This window comes from Desmodus rotundus, chromosome 1 (genome assembly GCF_022682495.2).
Source record: "Desmodus rotundus isolate HL8 chromosome 1, HLdesRot8A.1, whole genome shotgun sequence".
NCBI lineage: Eukaryota > Metazoa > Chordata > Mammalia > Chiroptera > Phyllostomidae > Desmodus > Desmodus rotundus.
Window position 1 is genome coordinate 62,305,067 of NC_071387.1, and position 22,180 is coordinate 62,327,246.

General features: G+C 39.0%; 1 protein-coding gene across 3 annotated transcripts in view; it reads right to left on the reverse strand.

Annotated features, from left to right (window-relative positions):
* Positions 1-22,180, reverse strand: part of TTC39B (tetratricopeptide repeat domain 39B) — a 138,292-nt gene that overhangs the window by 77,491 nt on the left and 38,621 nt on the right. The window contains exon 1 of one of the 3 annotated variants that reach the window (XM_071221591.1): positions 2,345-2,417. The exons of the other annotated variants lie outside the window; for them this stretch is intronic. The gene's annotated coding sequence lies outside the window, so the exon portion shown is untranslated. Of the gene's footprint in view, positions 1-2,344; positions 2,418-22,180 lie in introns of those variants that run through there. 3 annotated transcript variants of the gene reach the window in all.

Here is a 22,180-nt window from a genome sequence, read left to right on the forward strand (position 1 = left end):
TATGTATGTAATTAATCTTGTTTTTCCTTTCCTTTACTAATCTATCTTTTGTCCATTTAACCTGTCGGGCCCCAAGAAATTAACCTAAGAGAGTAAAGGAGAAAGTTTTTCCTCTCCTGCAATGGTCTCATATCTCAGGGCCTCTGCACTTACTAATAACCCCTCCTGCCTGACCCTATTGTGCAGGTATCTACCAATATCTGGCTAAATGCAGACATCTCCTCCTCCAGAAAGCCCTAGGTCAGTCTCTCCCCAGACACCCGCCCATCACCCAAGGTTGGGTTGGTCTCCCCACATCTCTGCTCCCACAGAACGCTGGCCTTCTCCACACCACAGTGTTTATCCCAGTACATCCGAAAGACAGACTTTCTCGTCTGAATTCCCCAACAAACTGTAAGTGCCTAAGTCAATATTAATTCATAAGTCAATATTTTACTTTGTCAAAAAAAATCTTAACTAGTTCACTCTCAAGTAAGAACCGTCAGGCGGCACAGGGAGGCCTCTGAATCGGGGCTGTCAGGGCAGATAGGTTAGGTCTGCCAGGGCTGCTTCTTCAGAACCAAAACCAGCCAAACACATTACAGTTTCAGACTCTTGTTGCTATTATTTTGGTTTGGCTTGGTTTGGTTGGTTCGGTTGGTTGATTTTGGTCTGTTGTTGGCTTTCTATTCTGTTTTTGGTGTCTTAGTGTCTTCTAAGGAACAGCAATTGAATGAACAGTGACTAGAAAATCAGGAAACCACTTCGACTACGGTGGGATCTCTCCCTATACATATAGTACCCATCACGTGCTTATCGAACTCATGAGATTTCCAAAGTCTCTTTCCAGCACAAGCGTTCAAAGGATTGGTAGCTTTAGAAAATCTGGGACAAAATTAGTTGCAAGTATTTGTGTGTCCTGTATATGTCTGGCATATATACACTTCTTACTTACACTTCTACAGGTGAAAAATTACCACAGTTGTAATGAAATTATTAGGTAGTTTATGAATGCCCCCTCACATGCTAAAAATATGTGCTCCATGAAGGAAGATACGGTATCTTGTTCAGCATAATATCTAAGAGTTTGGCAAAAGCTTGGCAATACATGTAAACATTTGTTGAATGAATGAATTGGATGAATGAATGAATGAATACAAATTTTTGCAAGTCCAGATAAGACAGAATTTCCAATTTTCAGGAATCTTTTCTAATTAAATCGAAAGTTGCTGCATTTAAGTATGACAAAACATTTAAAAATAAAAACAGCAGATGTTTCATCTCTGGGTGGTGGAGAGTTTTTTTTTAAATCCTTGATTCATTTTATGCTGCAGGAAATCCACCAAAATAATGGCATCCACAGAGCCCATATATCACCCTAAGTGAAACATACCCTGTATCTACAAAGATGACTGTTACCAGTTGGCGTTTAAAAGTACTTGACTTTGGTCTCTGAACATATTGACTTTTAGAAATTGCTTTAGCTAATGTGATTTTAAGATACTAAAGGATGTGAATCAGCTCACTAAAATAATAAGACTTTCATTTAACAAAGGCAAATCAAGAACATATGCGGGTTATGGTGGAAATCATACTTTAACCTCTACCTTTACAAAATTTTCAAAATTGATTCAATAATTCAGCGAGGTTACAGTCCTGCCCTCCAGTGAGTTTCCAATGGGGGAAAGTGGGACACGATGACTAAGGACGGATGTTTAGTCTAAAGGTTCTGCGTCACCAGGAAAAAAAATGGCACAGATTCAAAAGCACAATTAGAAAAGGGTGACCGTGCAAAGCTCCCTGTTTGGTAACTCCCACTTACTGTCATCTTGCACAAAGAGCCAGGCTGATGCTGACACAGCAAGGCGAGGAGTGAAGTCCACCCTGAGAGCATGACCCTGTACTTAATCTTTCTGTAAGGTTTTAGTCACCCTAGCAAAACAAAAGCTATAATGAAGCCCGCAGAGGACAGAAGGCAAACGCACTGAACACAAGGTGAGCCCCTGTAACCCTTCCACTGCTGTGCAGCCCCGTGCGCACCTTGCAGCAACAACAAGCCAGCCACGGCATCCTGGAACGCCACAGCCTCCGCTGCAGCAGGATGTGCTATTTTATTTTCTCTGATTCCAGCACTCGCCCTCAGGGGGGCTAAAGGGGGGAGGGGTGGGGAGAGGAAAACCCTCGCAAGTTTGACATGAAGCCTTTAATGAAAAAAATGTCAATTAACAAAACTGCAGGTCTCCAATGAAATTTAACTCCCCTTTTTAAAATTGGCATCCTTTTCCTTGAATTAAATCCTCACAGATCTGAAGAGAACGCTGCAAGCATACCCCCAGGAACAGCTAAATAAATGCAACATACTCACAGATTTAGACCAGCTGTAACTTTGGAGGAGTGAATCTAGCCCCACCGTGAAGATGACTTTCCCTCTCTTCTACCAGATTTTTTAAAAGCCAACAAAAAGAAGAGGCAGTCTTCAATTTAAAAGTCAACAAAAATCCACAATTTCTGTTTTATTTCTTGGTCTCCAGTGAGACTCTCAATTACCAAGCATGAGAAAATAAGTTGCCGAGGCAGCTGACAGCATCCCAGAGCTTCCCAGGGCAGAATTTAAGACATGTCAGTTAAAGTGGCAGGTCCGCTCACTGCCTGCCCATAGCTGATGCTTCTGCAGGAAAGGATGACGGGAGATTTTTTCCCCCAATCTCTGCTGCAGCCTAATGCTAATCCATCACTGTGTAATTGTCCTAGGGAAACAAGAAATAAAAATACAAATGGCCTGGATTTATAAAAATCTACAGGGTCTCTGAAAGATTTTTCCAATAATCAGGGAATTACCTACATCAAAAAAGAGCCAGTTGCAGAATACAGTGCATTTCTTTTGTTTCAAGGAAAATGAACAGGCTGGTACTCCAAGGTCAGACTTGGATTTCATATGCCATGGACTTTTTAAACAGGAAATGAGGGAAAATCATATTCTCTGAAGTTTTGAGTCTAACAGGTTAACTGCACAAAAGTTAAATTAGTGAAGTGAATTAAATACACATGACATAGTCACACTAACACGACTGGAAACAGCACTTTGAAGTTAATATTAGTTGAACAATATTGGAACTGGTCTTGATGAAATTTTAAGTAAAGAGACTCAGTGACTTGGCAATTTTTTTGTCTCGCCTTAAGGGCTCTTGCACATACTGGAACTAAACTGTGTTTGTTTTGATGGGGCTCACCATTTTATCCGACCTTAAAAGTTTTAGGTAATGTGTTCTGATATTTCCTGAGTATAAAATAATAAACTCCTTGCACAGACCTGGAAAACGATGGAGACAATTAAAGTCAGCCATAGTCTCCTAACCCAGACATAACCACTGTTAATATTTTACAATATTTACTTCATCTTCTTCCTCTATATATATACATGCACTTTTTTTTAAGAGAGAGAGAGGAAGAACAATGTTGATTTTTGTTACTTCACTTATTTGTTTTCGTTGGTTGATTCTTGTATGTGCCTTGACTGGGAATGAAACCCACAACCTTGGTGTACAGGGACGACTCTCTACCCAACTGAGTTACCCTGCCAGGGCTACATGCATTTTTCTTTAATTCTATTATTGTATGTTACCTTTTCACACAGCATCATGTTATGATAAATGTGAGCCAATATTAACCACCTATTTTCTAAATGTGCTCAAAAGGGCACATGACAGTCAGTCACTGTGTAGTTGTGTGGCCGCCACGTGCTGGGCACGGGGATGCAGCAGTGAGCAGAGCACACGTGGTCCCAGCTACCATGGAACTCTCTGTCCAGCAGGGAAGCCAGACATTTACTAAATTACAGCAAATAAGAGAGCTGCTATACTTGGTCTTGCAAAGGTCAGGGTCCCTCGAGAGAGGAAAAGAGAACGGCAAGGCCAACTGCAAAATTATTAGTACAGCACACCTCACACTTATATTTTCTCATCGACATAAATATATTTTATCTAATATTCTTTTTCCTATAACAAGAGAAACTTTAAGTCCAGCTATATTTTTGTGAATAATGTGCAATATGTGAATGAATTGGACTAACTTGTATTTAACAAAACCTTTGAGAAATTACAAAAGGTAATCCACCCAGGTAATTTCAGACATCCACAAAATGCTGAGCTACCACATATTTCCAAGAGCTCTTCAACCTAAAATTAACTTAGCCATGCTCAGAACTTCATGAAGGCTAAAAGGCTCCTTTGAGATTGTTGGAAGAAATATGACAATTCGACATGGATTTTTGACATGACCACATTGATGCAATCTAAAAGGAGGGGGAAAAACCCATCAAACATCCAAATAATGGACGTAAACCCTCTGCCCTCCTGTAGGAGAAGTATAACTCCCCCTCACCAAAAAAGTAACTTTACAGTGGAAAAACCTGACCAACACAATTGCTGCCCCGTGATCAAGACCAACGTCAATAGTGAAAAATAATGTTGATAGTATGCACCCTTCATATGATGTAATGAAAACAGCACTTTACCTCTCTGCTCTTTCTCCAAAAATCATATAACCCCAGTCTTACCATGAGAAAAACATCAGACAAATTACAAAAAGGGAATCTTACAAAATACATGGCTAGCACTCCTTAAAACTTTCAAAAAGAGCCCTGGCTGGGGTGGCTCAGTGGACTGAGTGCTGGCCTGCAAACCAAAGGATTTGTGGTTTGATTCCAAGTCAGGGCACATGCCTGGATTGCAGGCCAAGTCCCCAGTAGGGGGCGCATAAGAGGCAACCATACATTGATGTTTCTCTTCCTCTCTTTCTCCCTCCCTTCTCCTCTCTCTAAATAAATAAATAAAAGCTTGGGAAAAAAAACTTTCAAAAGGAAAAAAAAAGGCTTGAAGAACTGTTAAAGCCAAATAGGTAAAAAAATAAGTAAATCTAAATAAAGTCTAATTTTTAGTTGTGATAATATATTAATATTGGCTAGCTAATTATAATAAATTATGGCATAGGCAACTCTCTGGTCTATATTATCAACTTTTCTGTAAATCTAAAACTGTTCTAAAAAAGTTAAGTCTATTTTTTTCAATCCTTTTCCTAAATTAAAATTTTATTTTTTCTAATCATAAGTAAAATATATTCCATAAAAATGTTGACAATGAATATGTAAAGGGAACCTGTTGAAATTATAAACAACCTGTAACCCCACCATGCTGAGATAACCAATTCCAAACAACAGAATTGTGTGTGCACGCGCGTGTGTGTGTTGCTCTACTATATATGTTATTTTTAGCTGTGTTAGGCTGAATAATGGCCCTCCAAAAAATATCCAGGTACTAATCCCTGGAACCTATGAATGTTGCCTTATATGAAAAAAGAGATTCCACTGATATAATTAAATTAAGAATCTTCAGATGGGAAGATTATCCTGGATTGTCTGGGTGGGCCCTACGAGCAATCAATCACAAGTATCCTTATAACAAGGAGACACAGAGAAGGCAAAAGGTGATGTACCCATGAAAACAGTGTACTTTGAAAATACTATGCTGCCGCTGGCTTTGAAGTCAGAGGAAGGGGCCATGAGCCAGGGAAAGCAAGAAGTACAGCTCTGGAGGCTGGAAATAGGAAAGAAAATGGACTGTCTCCTAGAATCTCCCAAGGAAGCATGGTATTGGGACACCTTGGTTTTGATTCGGTGAAACCCACTGCACACTCCTGACCTCCAAAACTGTAAGAGAATGAATTTGTGTTTTTCAAGCCACCAAGTTTGTGGTACTTTGACACAGCAGCCATAGGAAACTAATACAGTAGCCTTACTGACCTGTGTTTCTTCTTTCTAGTTATCCGAATATATCCTTTTGGCGATTTTTCCATCAAAGTGTTCTCTTTCTTGATTGTTTGTTTGCTGCTGTTGTTGTTAACCATCTTTCATAGATGCTCAAGTTTTTTTCCCCAGTCAATTCTCTTTTAACTGGGCTGACAAGAGTTTTGTCAAAATGGTCAAAACTATGTTTTTTCCCTCTTAATATCAGGCTTAAAACATAATTTCCAACCCAAAGAATACAGAATTATTTGCCTTAGTTTGCTTTTTAATATTTAAACAATAGAATCTTCAATATTTTTCCTTCATTACTTAAAAACTATACAAAGCCATACAACCCCACACATGTCCCTCCACCCCCTCAGCCCCTGGACCAACATCAACACCAACATCCCCCCAAACTACCTCAGTGCCTGACACGGAAAATGCGCTCAACAAACACTTGCTAAACCACGCAAAGCAGGCGTGCTCACCTGATCCCTTGGCTGATGAGGTGGGCCTCAGAAATGGGGAAACGGCCAAGGATAACAGCGACTCACTTCTCAAATAGTTGTTAATTTGACAAAATCTGTTATTTCCCTTTATGTTTTTACTTTTATTTTTAAATGTTTATATCTTGGGGTAGCCAAGGTAAGACTGCATGAAAATTATATCAAAATTCCTCGTGCCTTGAGAGGAACAGCGGTTTTACAAAAACAGCAGTGCTCCCAAGATGACGCTGTAATTAAGTAACTGGCCTATGTATTACATTTATATCTGCTTTACATTCTGCAGTCTCACAAAATCCTTTCAAATAAAAAATTTCATAGATTAAATATGTAAGTTACAAGATAATTTTTTAACTTACTCTGAATTGTAGAAAAGGCACCCTGATACAATTTTATTTGAGTTCTGAAAATACATGTACCTAAACAATGCAACTGTACCGAGGCAATGAGAATGTTCTTTCAAAATACATATGCTTTTAGTAGTTGACCATAAAATTAATCTTCTTATAGTAACTACACAGAATTATTTTAATCAAAGCAAACAATATATTTTGGTATAATGTTTTTTAATTGGTGCCAAATTCTTTAAATAGCAAAAAATCTCTTAATCATCGGGGGATTTGACATAGAACTTTATACAAACATACACACACGTAATTATTTAACAGCATAAAAATAAAGTCAAACAACTCTTACAGAGAACTTTTTTACATTTCAAAATGAATAGAAACCACAGCTTATAACTGTATTACCTACAAGGGAGCCCAAAACTATGCCTATACCTCTGAAAATGCTAATTGATCAGAACTACATGGAGCTTTGACATTCTGAGTTCTAGTTAAAACGTTCTACTTACAGGCAATAAAAAAAAATACTCCTTGCTGGCCTGAATACTTCCACTCTGGACAATAAAAAATAAAATAAATATCACAGAAATTACACAAAAATAAAAGTCATACATAAATCCCCAAATTCCACTTCAGTTTTAAGCAATTTCAGCATCCTTTAGATCTGTTAGAGGCTAGTAAGTCTTCACACTATTTTTTAAATGTGCATGATATATGATACTGAACTATGCATTATTCATAAATGTCTCTAACCCAAATTTCACTCCGTCTTTGAGAAATTCTACACGTGATATTCTAAAACAAGATGACACAAATAGGGGAGAGTGGGGAGAAGAGGAGAAAAGAGGAACCAGAGATTGGTTAATTTTCAAAATATAAGCAATGGAGAAGTTTGACACATTTCAAAAGGCAAAGCTCCCAAGTAGTATCTGCTTTTTGGAAGTTTTATTATTCATTTTGGGCTATTTTATCAAGAGATGGATAAAGGTATCACGAAACAAGGTAGAAAAAAATAGTAGAAAGTTAACAAGAGAAGGTGAAGCTCAGTACATCCCTTAGGACTCTGACAACTTGTTTACATACACGTCAGATGAAAAGGAAGGCAGCCCATAGTTGAGAAATAGCCAAGGAGACACCCACAATCCTGAAGTGTTTACTAGGCCCAAACAATTGGACATTACCTAATCATGTATGTATTTGGGGTGACTCACACAAGTAGCTGTAATCATTATTTAAAAAAAAACACACATCCCAAAAGACCCTTTAACTCACTGTCCCTTTGAACAATCACAGCAATTATTATTGTGTCCTATGCTTGGTAAGGTCTCAAAAAGTGATGACTGGATTTTTTAACGCACTGCAAATCCCTGCAGTCTACTTTGATTACTCATCTGTTCTTTCTGATTAGTACATTCATTCAACAAATTCATTAATTTGACAAATACATATTGAAGACCTACTATGTGCTGAGCATGGTACTTAGACACACGGTACACCATGATGAACAGCACAGACCAGTCCCATCCTCATGCAACTTAAGAGCACAAGGGAACAGATGGTCAAAAAACAATAAACACTTAACTACAAAACCAGAAGTAGAGTGAAACAAATGGGAGCCAAGAGAGAAAAATGGGGAAGCAGTAACCTACTTAAGAGGACTCATTAAGAGAGGTGGGAAACCATCCCAGCTGAGAGCTGATGACAGGAAGAAGCCCTGGGAGAAGTGAGGAAGTCACTGTGGTCGGAAACACCCACATGCACTAATCTAGGGCCGCAAAGGGTTCGCTACACACGAAAACTGCAAGAGGCCTGTGGCTAGAGGGCAGTGAATGAGGGTAACAGTTGTCCTAGCCAGGTGGAAGCAGTATGTGGGGGCCTGACCACCTCAAGCCTTGTGGACGGAGGCAGATCGGGGTCTTCATCCTCAGACACAGGCAAATCACAGGCAGATTTTAAGCAAGGGAGTCGCAGCATCCAATTTAATTTCAAAAAGGATCACTCTGTCCTGATTCAAAACAAAGATGCTGTGAATAATGATATAAGACAATTGGGGAAATTTAAACACTGACAGGAGAGTTGATGAATATTGTTAATTTTGGGGGGGTGATGACAGTCTTGTGATGTTTTTACAAAGAGACCTATCTTTTATATTTGCATACCAATACAGATTTAAATGATGCCATATTTGAGATATTGATTAGATAGTAGTTTTATACCAATATTATTTTCCTGACCTTGATACCTGAAAGGTAATTCTGTTAAGAGAAGGTCTTTGTTTCTAGGAAGAACATACTAAAATATTTAAAGGTAGAAATACATTATGATGTCTAAGTTATGACTCCAAATAACCTATGGGTGGGTTACAGATGGAATGAGATGGGCCTTGAGTTGACAACTGTGTAAGAGGAGTAATGAATATAGGAGTTCAGTTTACCACACTTGCTACTTTTGGTATATATGTAAAATTTTTCACATTAAACTTCTTTTTAAAAATAAGGTAATTTTGGCTTTTGTGTGGAGAATAAGTGGGGTCTGGTTGGAAAGGTGGAAGGAGAGTGAGCAAAGGAAGAAAACGTATTAGGTTGCTATTAAAGTAATCTAGGCAAAATCTGAAAGTACCCTGAGCTAATATAATAGCGAGAGGGGAAGAGAGAAAAGTGAACAGATGGGAAATAAATTTTGGAGGCAGAAATCATCAGACTTGGTAAATATGGAAGTTAAAGAAAAGGGGAAAAAATCAAAGATGCCTTCTGAAGTTGCGGCACAGGAAAACACGGCTCACCTCCTCACACAACCACATCAAAATTACAACTACAGTACAGAACAACCATCATTCAGAACCATCACAAATCAAGATGAATGGAAGTCCTACAAGAATAGAATTAAAAAAGAAACCACATCAAGACTGGTAGGAGGGGCGAAGATGCAAAATGGGCTGGTCTCACACCCACGTGTGGCAAATAAAAATCGGGAGGGGTATTTCAGAAGTGAGAGGTACCAGCCCCACACCAGGACCCCAGCTAGGAAACCCCGACCAGGTTTCCAATGCTAGGAAGACAAGCCCCCATAATTTCTGGCTGTAAAAGCCAGCATGAATAGAGACTGCAGAAGACAGAAACTTCTGGAGTCCTAGGCAGTTCCTCTTAAAGAGCTCATACAGACTTACTTGGACGCACAGCCTCTAAGCTCCGGGGTGGGAACAGCAGATTGAAAGGCATCAGAGACATATGGGGAGAAACTGAACTGTCCAGCATCAAAGTGAGAGCTGGGGGGCAGCTTTCTCCAAGACAGAGGTGCTGGCAGAACCATTGTTCCTTTTCTGAGCCCTCCCCCAACACAGCCACAGAGCCAGCAGGTGGGCACCATATCTGAGTCTCCATCAACCTGATTCACACTGTTTGCCCCACGCTGATGATTCCATGAGGCCCTGACCCACCCAACTTCTGAGCCCACTGAATCTGTTTCCAGTGGTTTTTTCCATACCAATGGTTGTCTTGGCCCATGCTTCAGATTTTCCTAAATTCTCTCAAACAAGAAGCATCTGGCTTCGTCAAGTCCCATACCTCCCACAAAGTTGCCCCAGGTCCCACACCAGCTGCAGCTAGCCTTGGTGCACAGCTCGACCTTGCCTGCCCATCTCCAGGCCCAGCACAAGTAGCAGCCATCTGCAGATTGCTCTGTAGTTTATGCTGTGTGACCCCAGATACAACACAGGCATAGCTGACCTTGGACATGCCACCAGCAATCAAGGTTTAACTACAAGAGGAGGGTGTACACAGCCCAAATGGTGGGGACACCTTGAGTACCCAGCTTGAGTAATAAGGGAGGTTGTCCCACTGGATCTGACAGGAACCCTACTACATTCAGCCATGCTACCAAGCCTGGGAGACGTAGCAACTCTGCCTAATACATAGAAACAAACACAAGGAGAATGACAAAATGAGGAGACAAAGAAACATGACCCAACTGAAATAACAGAACAAAACTCTGTAAAAAAAAATAAACAAAATGGACACAAGCAATACACTAGTAGGTTGGTCAAAAAGCTCATTTGGTATTTTCCATAAGATGGCTCTCATAGTGCTTAGCTGTCTTCCACCTCATACAAAACAATTTTGTTAGATTGCATTATGACAGCTGTCATATCAGCATGCATTAAAAAAACTTAATTTTTGTGTAGCCATTTTAATACTGAAGATGGAAGAAAATAAATATTTCCGGCATATTATCCTTTATCATTTCAAGAAAGGTAAAAACTCAACTGAAATGCAAGAAAAGATTTGTGCAGTCTGTGGAGAACATGCTGTGGCTGATCGAACATGTCTAAAGTGGCTTGTAAGGTTTTGTGCTGGAGATTTCTCGCTGGACGATGCTCCACAGTCAGGAAGACCAGCTGAAGTTGATAGAGATCAAATCAAGACATTAATTGAGAATAATCCATGTTATACCACTCAAGAGGTAGCTGACATACTCACAATATGCAAATCAATGATGTTATTAGCGAACATGAAAAATACGTCTTTCATTTTACAGAAAAAAACATACGAACTTTTTCTCCACCCAATAAATGCAGAGTCCAAAACACTGGTTATAAGGATGCTCAATGAACTTTAGTGAGAACCTCAACAGCATAAAAACCATGCAGTCAGAAACAAAGGATACACTAATTGAAATAAAGAACAATTTACAGAAAATCAACAGTAGAATGGATGAAGCCAAGAATCAAATCAACAATTTGGCATATAAGGATGCAAAAAACAAGCAACCAGACCAGCAAAACGAAAAAAGCAGCAAAAAAAAAAAAAATGAGGATAATGTGAGGAACCTCCAGGACAATTTCAAGCGTACCAACATTCACATGAGGGGGGGGTGCCAGAAGAGAGAGAGCAAGAAATTGGAAACACATTTGAAAAAAATGACAGAAAATTTCCCTAATTTAGTTAAGGAAATAGACAAGTCCAGGAAGCACAAGTCCAGGAAGCACAGATAAGTCCCAAACAAGATGAACCCAAAGAGGCCCACACCAAGACACATCATAGTTAAAATGCCAAAAGTTAAAGACAAAGAGAAAATTACAAGCAGCAAGAGAAAAGCAGTTAGATACCTACAAAGAAGCTCCCCTAAGACTGTCAGCTGATTTCTCAAAAGAAACTTTCCAGGCTAGAAGGGATTAGCAAGAAATATTCAAAGTGATGAAATGCAAGGACGTACAACCAAGATTACACTACCCAGCAAAACTATTATTTACAACCGAAGACCACATAAAGAGCTTCCCAGACAAGAAAAAGGTAAAGGAATTCATCACCCCCAAATGTTAAAGGGTCTTCTTTAAGAAGATCAAAAATAGTAACAATAAGATGACAACAAATACATATCTATCAACAATTGAGTCTAAAAAACAAAATAAACAAGCAGAACAGAAACAGAATCATAGATACAGAGAATGTTTTGATGGTTGCCAAATGGGAGGTGGATTAGGGGGATGCACAAAAAAGGTAAACGGATTAAGAAGTACAAATTGGGGCCTGGCTGGTGTGGCTCAGTGGATTGAGTGCCAGTCCGCACACCAAAATGTCACCATTTCAATTCCCAGTCAGGACACATGTCTAGGTTGCAGACAAGATCACCAGTTGGGGGCATGTGAGAGAGGCAACTGATTAATATATCTCTCACACATTGATGTTTCCCTCCCTCTCTTCCTCCCTCTCTTTCTCCCTCCCTTCCCCTTTCTAAAAGTAAGTAAATAAAATCTTTATTTAAAAAAAGAAGTACACATTTGTAGCCACCGTATAGTCATAGGGATGTAAAGCACAGCACAGGGACTCAAGTAGTCACAGAACACACATGCATGAGGCATGGACAACGGTGGGGGCATTACCTGCGGGAGTCAGGGTCGGCTGCATGGAGGGAGGCAAAGGGGGGAAAGCTGGGACAACTGTAATAGCATAAGCAATAAAATATAATTCAAAAAAGAAAAGATGTCTCTCAAGCATCTGGCTTGAGCAAGTATGTGGAGATGTTACAGGGACGGAGAAGACTGGGAGAGTAAACAGTTTCAGATGAATGAGGGAGGTAGATATCAAGAGTTCTGTTGGGAACATTTTTTGTTTTATTATTTATTTTTACAGATTAGGGAAGGGAAGGAGAAAGAGAGGGAGAGAAACATCAATATGAGAGAGAAATATTGATAGGTTGCCTCCTGTACGCACCCTGACCAGGGACTGAACCCACAACCCAGGCATGTGCCCAGGAGAAACTCCTGAGTCCCCAGTAACCACAACCACAATGGCCAAGGCCCTGCCTGTAGGGGTCCACAGATCCTTCATTTTGCCACTACCAACACCAGGTCTTCTACTTCCAGGGGGCTCCTTTGTAAGATGTGAAAATTGGACAGAAAGTTCACTAAGGCACTCTTCTTCAAATTATGAAATCCTGTCACTCCTCATAGTGAAAGGGAGCATGTATAGAATATGTACACTTCAACAAAATGTGCACCTCCATTCTCTCGGTGGCCTTATGTATGAAACAACTCACTTTGGAAGTTCCAATACAACAGTATGCCATCAAAACACACCTAACAGCCCAAAGTAAACCACAGAAAATGAATTCAATCAAGGGAAAAGACGCTGGGGGTACTCATCACTCTGGGCTTTTTAGAGAACATTTATTTCCATTTACTGTATTTCACTGACTCTACAACACAGCTTTTTCATTATGTAATATCCCTGAAACTAGAATACATCTTAAAATTGCCAGCAACTTCGACTGACCTAAATCAAAGTTCTTGGGGAAGGATCTGCCAATTACCTGAGAGAACCACAAGTCTGATCCAATCGAAATTAAGTTACCTGCTTGAAGTTGTTTGAGACACACTGGTCACTAAAATTCAGACCACAAACCTGCTTCTGATTCAAACTTTTAGAGTGTTAAGAAGTTAACCATAGACTTCCTATACGACCCATCAATTCCACTCCTAGGTATGTATGCCAGGGATTACAAATATATGTCCACACAAAGACCTGTACGCAATATTTGCAGCAGCATTATTCATGGACATTTCAACTGTCCATGGATTTATGAATGGATAAGCAAAATGTGGCATGTCCACACATTTGAATATTATTCATCCATAAAAAGAATGAAGTTCCGATACATGGTACAATATGGACGAACCTCTAAAGCCAGACACAAAAGAACTCGTATGATTCTAATTTTACGAACTGTCTAGAGACAAAACTGCATTAGTAGTTGCCTCGGGGTGGGGTGTAAAAGAGAGTGACTGTAAAGGGGCACACGGTTTCTTCTTCAAAAGATAAAATGTTTTAAAATTAGATTATAGTGATGGTCGTATGATTCTGTAAAAATACAAAACTTCAATGACTTGTGAACTTAAAACTAGGGTTTAGGGGGTATAAACTAATAATGCAACAGAATTTTTTTCTAATTCTCAGATCAGAAAAACTCATGCGCAGTTTCTTCCCCTCTACCTAGTACCACTATTAAAATACCTAAGTTTCCTTGCTGTGTCTTCCTGCGTGAGTTTTATGTTTCCCTTCCCTTTCGAAAGGTCTCCTAAAACATTATCTCCTGTGTGTTTTCCTAACTTACTGGTAATAAGATAACGATGCCAATGGCATCTTTATTAAACAATCAGGGCACAAGTGGGCAGTGAGGGTTGTGAAGAGGGTCTCCTTCCTGACCTGAGCAGTATCTGTGATACCTGGATGGGGGGTTGGGCAAAGGAAACAAAAGGTCAGAGTAAAATGAAAATAAATCCATTTCCGCCTGTAGTCAGTTATTCTTTATAACTTAACCACTATGAATAAAGATATTAACTAGATATTTTCAACTATCATTCACTGATTTTCACCCTCAATAACCTTAAAACAGACCAATTATTGTATCGTAAGTAATTGATCTAAACTGATGAAGGGGAAAAACTGGCCTTAAAAGCTTTATCTCATTATAATCTACAATGTATGGTTCACAAGAGGTGTGAAGAAGGAGTAAGTCCATGAGAAATGCTATACTACAGAGTATTTTTATTTTTATTTTTATTTATTTGTAAGCTTCTTACCACTTGGCTAAAAATGTCATCTTATCACTTTTTTCAAATTCTAGTACGGACAAATTCACCGTAGTTCTAGCTCAAAAATACATTCAACCCCACTGCACTCACAATGCCTTAGGACTGGATTAAAGCTGCACAAATCTGTATGTGAGGATAAATTCAAAAATTTAATAACGTGCTATAGAAATATAAGAGATCACTGCTGAGAACATATTAAACCTGCATTGTTCTACCAATCTTTGAACATAAACTTAATCTGTCTTCTCTGACTCTCTAAACTATCATAAAAAGACAATCTTGATTAACTAGTACCCAACCAGGCCCCCCCAGTTAATTAGATTTTTGTGTCATTGTCTACTGCAGTTTTTATAAGAGGCTAATTGAAAACACTACCAAGTCACAATGATTCAAAATGGTTAGTCCACTCTCTACACTTCATGGAGGCTAGGAATCCTCGGTGAACCAACTTACTTTGTCCACATGCCTCAGGGAACCCTAGTATCCTCACAAAACCCCAAACCAATGGAAGCTGCTCCTATCTCCCAACCAGAAAGAGCTCTCTCTGGAACCCCTGCACGTTTTATTTATTCTTCATATGTCTATGATGGTTAATTTATGAACATACTTTATTTACATTCACCACTACATCATCAGAGATGGTAGTCGTGAGCAAGCACTGAGGAAGAAGGATAACCAGTCATCAGGGCACCAAGAAGCACAGGTCAGCATGGAATTGTTAAATCAAAAAGCCAAAGACAGAAGCACAGCTAGTCTTCTGGCAAATTTCTATAGTTCATGAGATGGGTCTAATTCACAGGTCACCCCCTCTGCCATGCAAGTCAGAAAGTCCACAACAATTTTTTCTTAAAAAGGTCACGTTCAATGTGTCACTGTTTAAAAAAACAAAATCTCATTTTCCCTCCAGTTCTAAATGGCGGAAATGTTTGTATGATCTACCAGTTTGCAAACCTAGCAACTTTCCAAAATATTCAGTTAAAATAACCAGTGGTTACCACGCAGATCCAGAAGTAGGAAAATCTATGTCTGCGGTGGCGGTGGTAAATCCATTAAGCAGAAAGGAAGAGTAGGAAATAGATTTCTTTTGTGGCAACAATTTAAGGCCTTCCTCATCTGTTAGCTGCATCTTCTCATTAGAAATTCAGGAGAAAATTTTCCCAGGAAGGAATTAATCATCAGTTGGCAAGAGGACCAAATCTTGCTTCAGAGAGTTTGAAACATTGCTATTTGCGTTTGAAACACAAAACCAAAATGTGTGGTTCACTCAACAAAATAAAAGAGAGCCCTACTGAGTTTAATAGCTAATGGATCACAAAGGGAATGCCGTGGCATCACAAATTTAGGAGAAATGAAAGAAAAATATTGACACACCTTAAAATTAGGACAAACTAAAAGTTCACATAAAAAAATAACTGAAGAATTTTTTTTACAATCAACATATATTTCAAATTAGAGAAAACTTAACACAATTTTTAAAGAAAAATATTGAACAGATTACTTCTGTAATGTTTTTATTTCAAAAACAGTTTAGTAATGTAGGAGACATAAATACAGGAACATCACACTCTGTGTTGGGGAAATAAAAGGAACTACCCAACTGATCTTTCTCTGTGAATGAAGGGTGTCCTAATAACTTTCAAAACGTTATTTTAAGACATTGTTAGTCGTTCTAAAGTTTCTTAATATGTAATACATGTCTCTACCTTTTTAAGATTTTATTTATTCACTGTTAGAGAGGGGAAGGGAGGGAGAAACAGAGGGAGAGAAACATCAATATGTGGTTGCCTCTCATACGCCCCCAACTGGGGACCTGGCCCACAACCCAGGCATGTGCCCTGACTGGGAATCGAACTGGCAACCCTTTGGTTTGCTGGCCAACACTTAATCCACTGAGCTGCACCAGCCAGAGCATGTCTCTGCCTTTTTTAATGGTATATACTAGATATAAGAATTTTACCAAAAAAAAAAAAAGAATTTTACCTTTTCCCAGTGTCTCAGAGACAGCATTATGAACATGATTTTCTCAGTGGAGACTAAGAGCAATGGGGTGGGGGAGCAGTAAAGTACCAATATATACTGAGCACCTATTATGGGCCTTACTCCCATAATCACATCTAAATTTCATTTTTATCTTCCAGAAAAATCTATGAGAAGATGAAAAACTGAGACTCAAGAGAAACTGGTTGCAGGCCTCCCAGCCAGGAAATGGTAGCTGGATCTGGAGCTCAAGTCCACCTGTCAAGTCCAAGGACTTGTCTCCCAGAAGGTACATCTAGTTGTATGAATAAGCAAAGTAAAACCACATTGCTGTGCTTTTGAGTTCTATGACTGCATGTCAAATTTCCTTTCTTCCTCCACTGACATGTTGTGCCACTATCAACACGCCCTCACCATACCTCTCAGAACTCTAAGAAGATTATACCACAAAGCTTGTTAGAATCAAGTCAGAATTATTACCAATAGACTCTGGATGGAGGCCTCTACTACAAGGACAAGATTTTTAAAGCATGGACACTAGTGTAAATTTTGCCTGCCTTCCTGGCTGTGGGCTCTATTTAAAATAGGTGAGGTTCTCTATTAGGTCAAGTGTTGCTATAATGTTTTGCTACAGCCACCGAGAGGGGAGCATGTGCCACAGACATTTTGGCCACTGAAAAAGAAACACAAAACTTTATGAGATGGTCTTAAAGGACACAAGAAATCATGCACACCAGAAACTTAAAACGGCAAGAAAATTCTAAAACCTCTGGATTTGCTAAACTAAGCACAACAGAAAGTTAAAATTAGAAGACAAAAGAAAATGCTGCCAACAGCAGATAAATACAGCCCAAGAGAGGCTGCAAGCAGCAATGAATGGAAAAGAAAATGTTAGGTAACTAAAAAGAGAGGGAGCGTTAGTGAACTGCTATTTTCAGAATGAGAAAAACTATAACATGGTTGACCTTAGAATCAAAGAAGCCAGGACACAAGCCAGGACACAAAATCCAGAATTCTGCATTTTGAAGTTCAAGAAGGGTTGCTGACAGTCACAGGTCAAAAACATCTCCCTCACCAGGGTCAGTTTTGAATGCTGTTCTTCTGAGAACCAGTCATACTAATAATGAAACATCTGAAAGAGTTGGAAAAAGTTGTTTTGTGCCAACACAGACATAGATCGAAGGAACAAAACAGAAAGCCCAGAAACAGAGCATGATTATTTTAATGAAATGATTTGATAAAGGAGCCATCACATATAAATTTTCTTTTCCTTCACAGACTTAGCTTATGGTATGAGAAGAGTGAGCTAGGAAGTTCAGGGTTTGCATGAGACAGGGATCTAAATTTAAATTAACTTCGGGATTTGGTGAAGTTCAGGGTTGTTTTTTCAGTTCAATTATGCCCTTCCTGATTTTCTCCCTGCTGCATTTGTCCATTTCTGAGAGGTGTGTTGAAGTTAACAGCTACGATAACAGGTTCATCGATTTCTCCTTGCAGCTCTATCAGTTTTTGTCTCGCAGAGTTTGACACTCTGCTATTAGACACATACACATTAAGAATTGTTAAGTCTTCTTGGAAAATTGACTCTTCTGTCATTAGGCAATGCCTTTCTCTATCCCTGGCAACTTTCCCTACTTTTGCAGTCTGCTCTCTGAAGTTAAGAGAGTTACTACCACTTTCTTTTGATTAGTGTTAGCATGGTATACTTTTCTCCATCCATTTACTGTCAATCTGTATGTATATTGATATTTAAAGTGAATTCCACCCTGGCTGGTGGCTCAGTGGATTGAGTGCCAGTCTGCAAACCAAAGGGTCATGGGTTCGATTCACAGTCAGGGCACATGCCGGGGTTGCGGGCCAGGTCCCCAGCAGCAGATGCTCAAGAAGCAACCACACATCGATGTTTCTCTCCCTCTTTTTCTCCTTCCTTTCCCCTCTCTCTAAAAATAAATAAATAAAATATTAAAAAATAAATAAAGTAAATTCCTTAGAGACAACATAGTTAGGTCATGTTTTTTGAGCCACCCTGACAATCTATCTTTTAATTGGAACATTTAGACCTTTTAAGTAGATTATTGATATATTTGGATTAGTATCTACCATACTTTGCAATTTTCTATTCTTTGCCACTGTTCTTTGTTCCTATTTCTGTTTTCCACTCTTTTTCTGACTTTTGAGATTTTAATTGAATATTTTATCTTATTCCATTTTCTCTCCACTCTTAGCATATCAGTAATATTTGGGTATTTTTACCATTTTTAGTGGTTGCCCTAGTTTACAATACACATATACAACTAACCCAAGCCCACTTTCAAATATACTGTACACTTCCCAGGGATAATAATAGCAAAATCATCCTAACTCCTCCCTCCCATCCCTAGCATCATTGCTGTCATTAATTTCACTAACATATAAACATATATAAATATGTATGTATAAGATACATACATAATCAAATACATTGTTGGTATTATCATTTTGAACAGTTATTTGTTAGATCAATTAAGAATAAAAAAAGCCCTGACTGGTGTGGCTCAGTGGGTTGGGCTTCACTGTGCAAACCTAAAGGTCACTGGTTTGATTCCTGGTCAGGGCACACGCCTGGGTTGCAGGCCAGGTCCCCAGCTGGAGGTGAATGCGAGGCAACCAATCCATGTTTCTCTCACACATCATCGTTTCTCTCCCTCTCATTCTCCCTCCCTTCCCCTCTCTCTACAAATACATAAATAAATAAATTTGATCAAAAAAAGAGTAAGAAAAATATTTTTATTATGATTTTGCTTTATTTCATTTTTAATTTTTTAGTTTGATTTTACTTTCATTTATTCCTTCTTTGATGTTCTTCCTTTCTTCATGTAGATATGAGTTTCTGACATATACTATTTACCTTCTCTCTAAAGGACTTTTTAAAGAACTTCTTGCAAGACATGTATATTAGCAACAAATTCCCTCAATTTTTGTTCATCTGAGAAAATATTTGTCCTTCACCTTGAAGAGTAATTTCACAGACTACAGAATTCTAGGCTGGTGTTTGTTTGTCTCAACACTTACAAATATTTCACTCTACTCCCTTTTTCTTTTTTTTTTTTTTTTTTTTTTCCTTTTTAATGCAAAGTTTATTTCTTTCTTTTTTTTTTTTTTAGCAGCTAACACTTTTTTTTTTTTTAATTTTTTTTTATTGTTATGCAATTACAGTTGTATGCCTTTTCTCCCCATCCCTCTACCCCACCCCAGGTGAACCCACCTCCCTCCCCCCTCTCCACCCTCCCCCTTGGTTTTGTCCATGTGTCCTTTATAGTAGTTCCTGTAATACCCTCTTCCCACTATCCCCGCCCCCACCCCCCACCCCCGCCCTGGCTATTGTTAGATTGTTCTTAACTTCAATGTCTCTGGTTATATTTTGTTTGCTTTTTTCTTCTATTGCTTATGTTCCAGTTAAAGGTGAGATCATATGGTACTTGTCCCTCACTTCCTGGCTTATTTCACTTAGCATAATGCTCTCCAGTTTCATCCATGCTGTTGCAAAGGGTATAAGCTCCTTCTTTCTCTCTGCTGCGTAGAATTCCATTGTGTAAATATACCATAGTTTTTGGATCCACTCGTTTGCTGATGGGCACTTCGGTTGCTTCCAGTACTTGGCTATTGTAAATTGTGCTGCTATGAACATTGGGGTGCACAGATTCTTTTGGATTGGTGTTTCAGTGTTCTTAGGGTATAATCCCAGCAGCGGAATTACTGGGTCAAAGGGCAGTTCCATTTTTAGTTTTCTGAGGAAATTCCATATTGTTTTCCACAGTGGCCTCACCAGTCTGCATTCCCACCAACAGTGCACAAGGGTTCCCTTTTCTCCACATCCTCTCCAACATTTGTTTGTGGATTTGTTTATGTTGGCCATTCTGACTGGTGTGAGATGATACCTCATTGTGGTTTTAATTTGCATCTCTCTGATGGCTAGTGATGCTGAGCATCTTTTCATATGTCTCTGGGCCTTCTGTATGTCTTCCTTGGAGAAGTGTCTGTTCAAGTCCTTTGCCCATTTTTTAATTGGGTTGTTTGTCTTCCTGGAGTGGAGTCGAGTGAGTTCTTTATATATTTTGGAGATCAGGCCCTTGTCTGAGGTATCGTTGGCAAATATGTTTTCCCATACTGTTGGTACTCTTTGTAATTTGGTGCTGTTTTCTTTAGCCATGCAGAAGCTTTTTATTTTGATGAGGTCCCATTTGTTTATTCTTTCCTTTATGTCCCTTGCTTTAGGGGATGTGTCTGTGAGGATGTTGCTGCGTGGAATGTCTGAGATTTTCCTGCCAATGTTTTCCTCAAGGACTTTTATGGTGTTACGGCTTATATTTAAGTCTTTTATCCATCTTGAGTTTATTTTCGTGTATGGCGTAAGTTGGTGATCGAGTTTCATTTTTTTGCACGTAGCTGTCCAGATCTCCCAACACCATCTGTTGAAGAGGCTGTTTTTGCTCCATTTTATGCTCCTGCCTCCTTTGTCAAATATTAATTGATCGTATAGACTTGAGTTTATTTCTGGGCTCTCTATTCTGTTCCATTGGTCTATGTGCCTGTTTTTATGCCAGTACCAGGCTGTTTTGATTACAGTGGCCTTGTAATACAGTTTGATATCAGGTATTGTGATCCCTCCTGCTTTGTTTTTCTTTCTCAAAATTGCTGCAGCTATTCGAGGTCGTTTATGGTTCCATATGAATTTCTGCAATGTTTGTTCTATATCTGTGAAATATGTCATGGGTACTCTAATAGGGATTGCATTGAATCTATAAATTGCTTTGGGTAGTATGGCCATTTTGATAATGTTGATTCTTCCAATCCATGAACATGGTACATGCTTCCATTTGTTTGTATCTTCCTTAATTTCTTTCTTCAGTGTTGTGTAGTTTTCTGAGTACAGGTCTTTTACCTCCTTGGTTAGGTTTATTCCTAGGTACTTTATTTTTCTTGTTGCTATATCGAATGGGATTTTTTTCCTGATTTGTGTTTCTGCAGTTTCGTTGTTGGTGTACAGGAATGCCTTTGATTTCTGGGTATTGACTCTGTATCCAGCTGTTTTGCCAAATTCATTTATTAGGTCGAGTAGTTTTTGAGTGGAGTCTATAGGGTTTTCCATGTACACTATCATGTCGTCTGCAAACAGTGACAGTTTCATTTCCTCCTTTCCAATTTGGATGCCTTTTATTGCTTTTTCTTGTCTGATTGCTGTGGCTAGGACTTCCAATACTATGTTGAATAGGAGTGGTGAGAGAGGGCATCCTTGTCTAGTTCCTGATCTTAGTGGGAAAGCTCTAAGTTTTTGTCCATTGAGTGTGATGTTGGCTGTAGGTCTCTCATATATGGCCTTAATTATGTTGAGGACTGCTCCCTTTATTCCCACTTTGCTGAGTGTTTTTATCAGAAATGGGTGCTGTATCTTATCAAATGCTTTTTCCGCATCTATTGATATGATCATGTGATTTTTGTCTTTGCTGTTGTTGATGTGATGTAT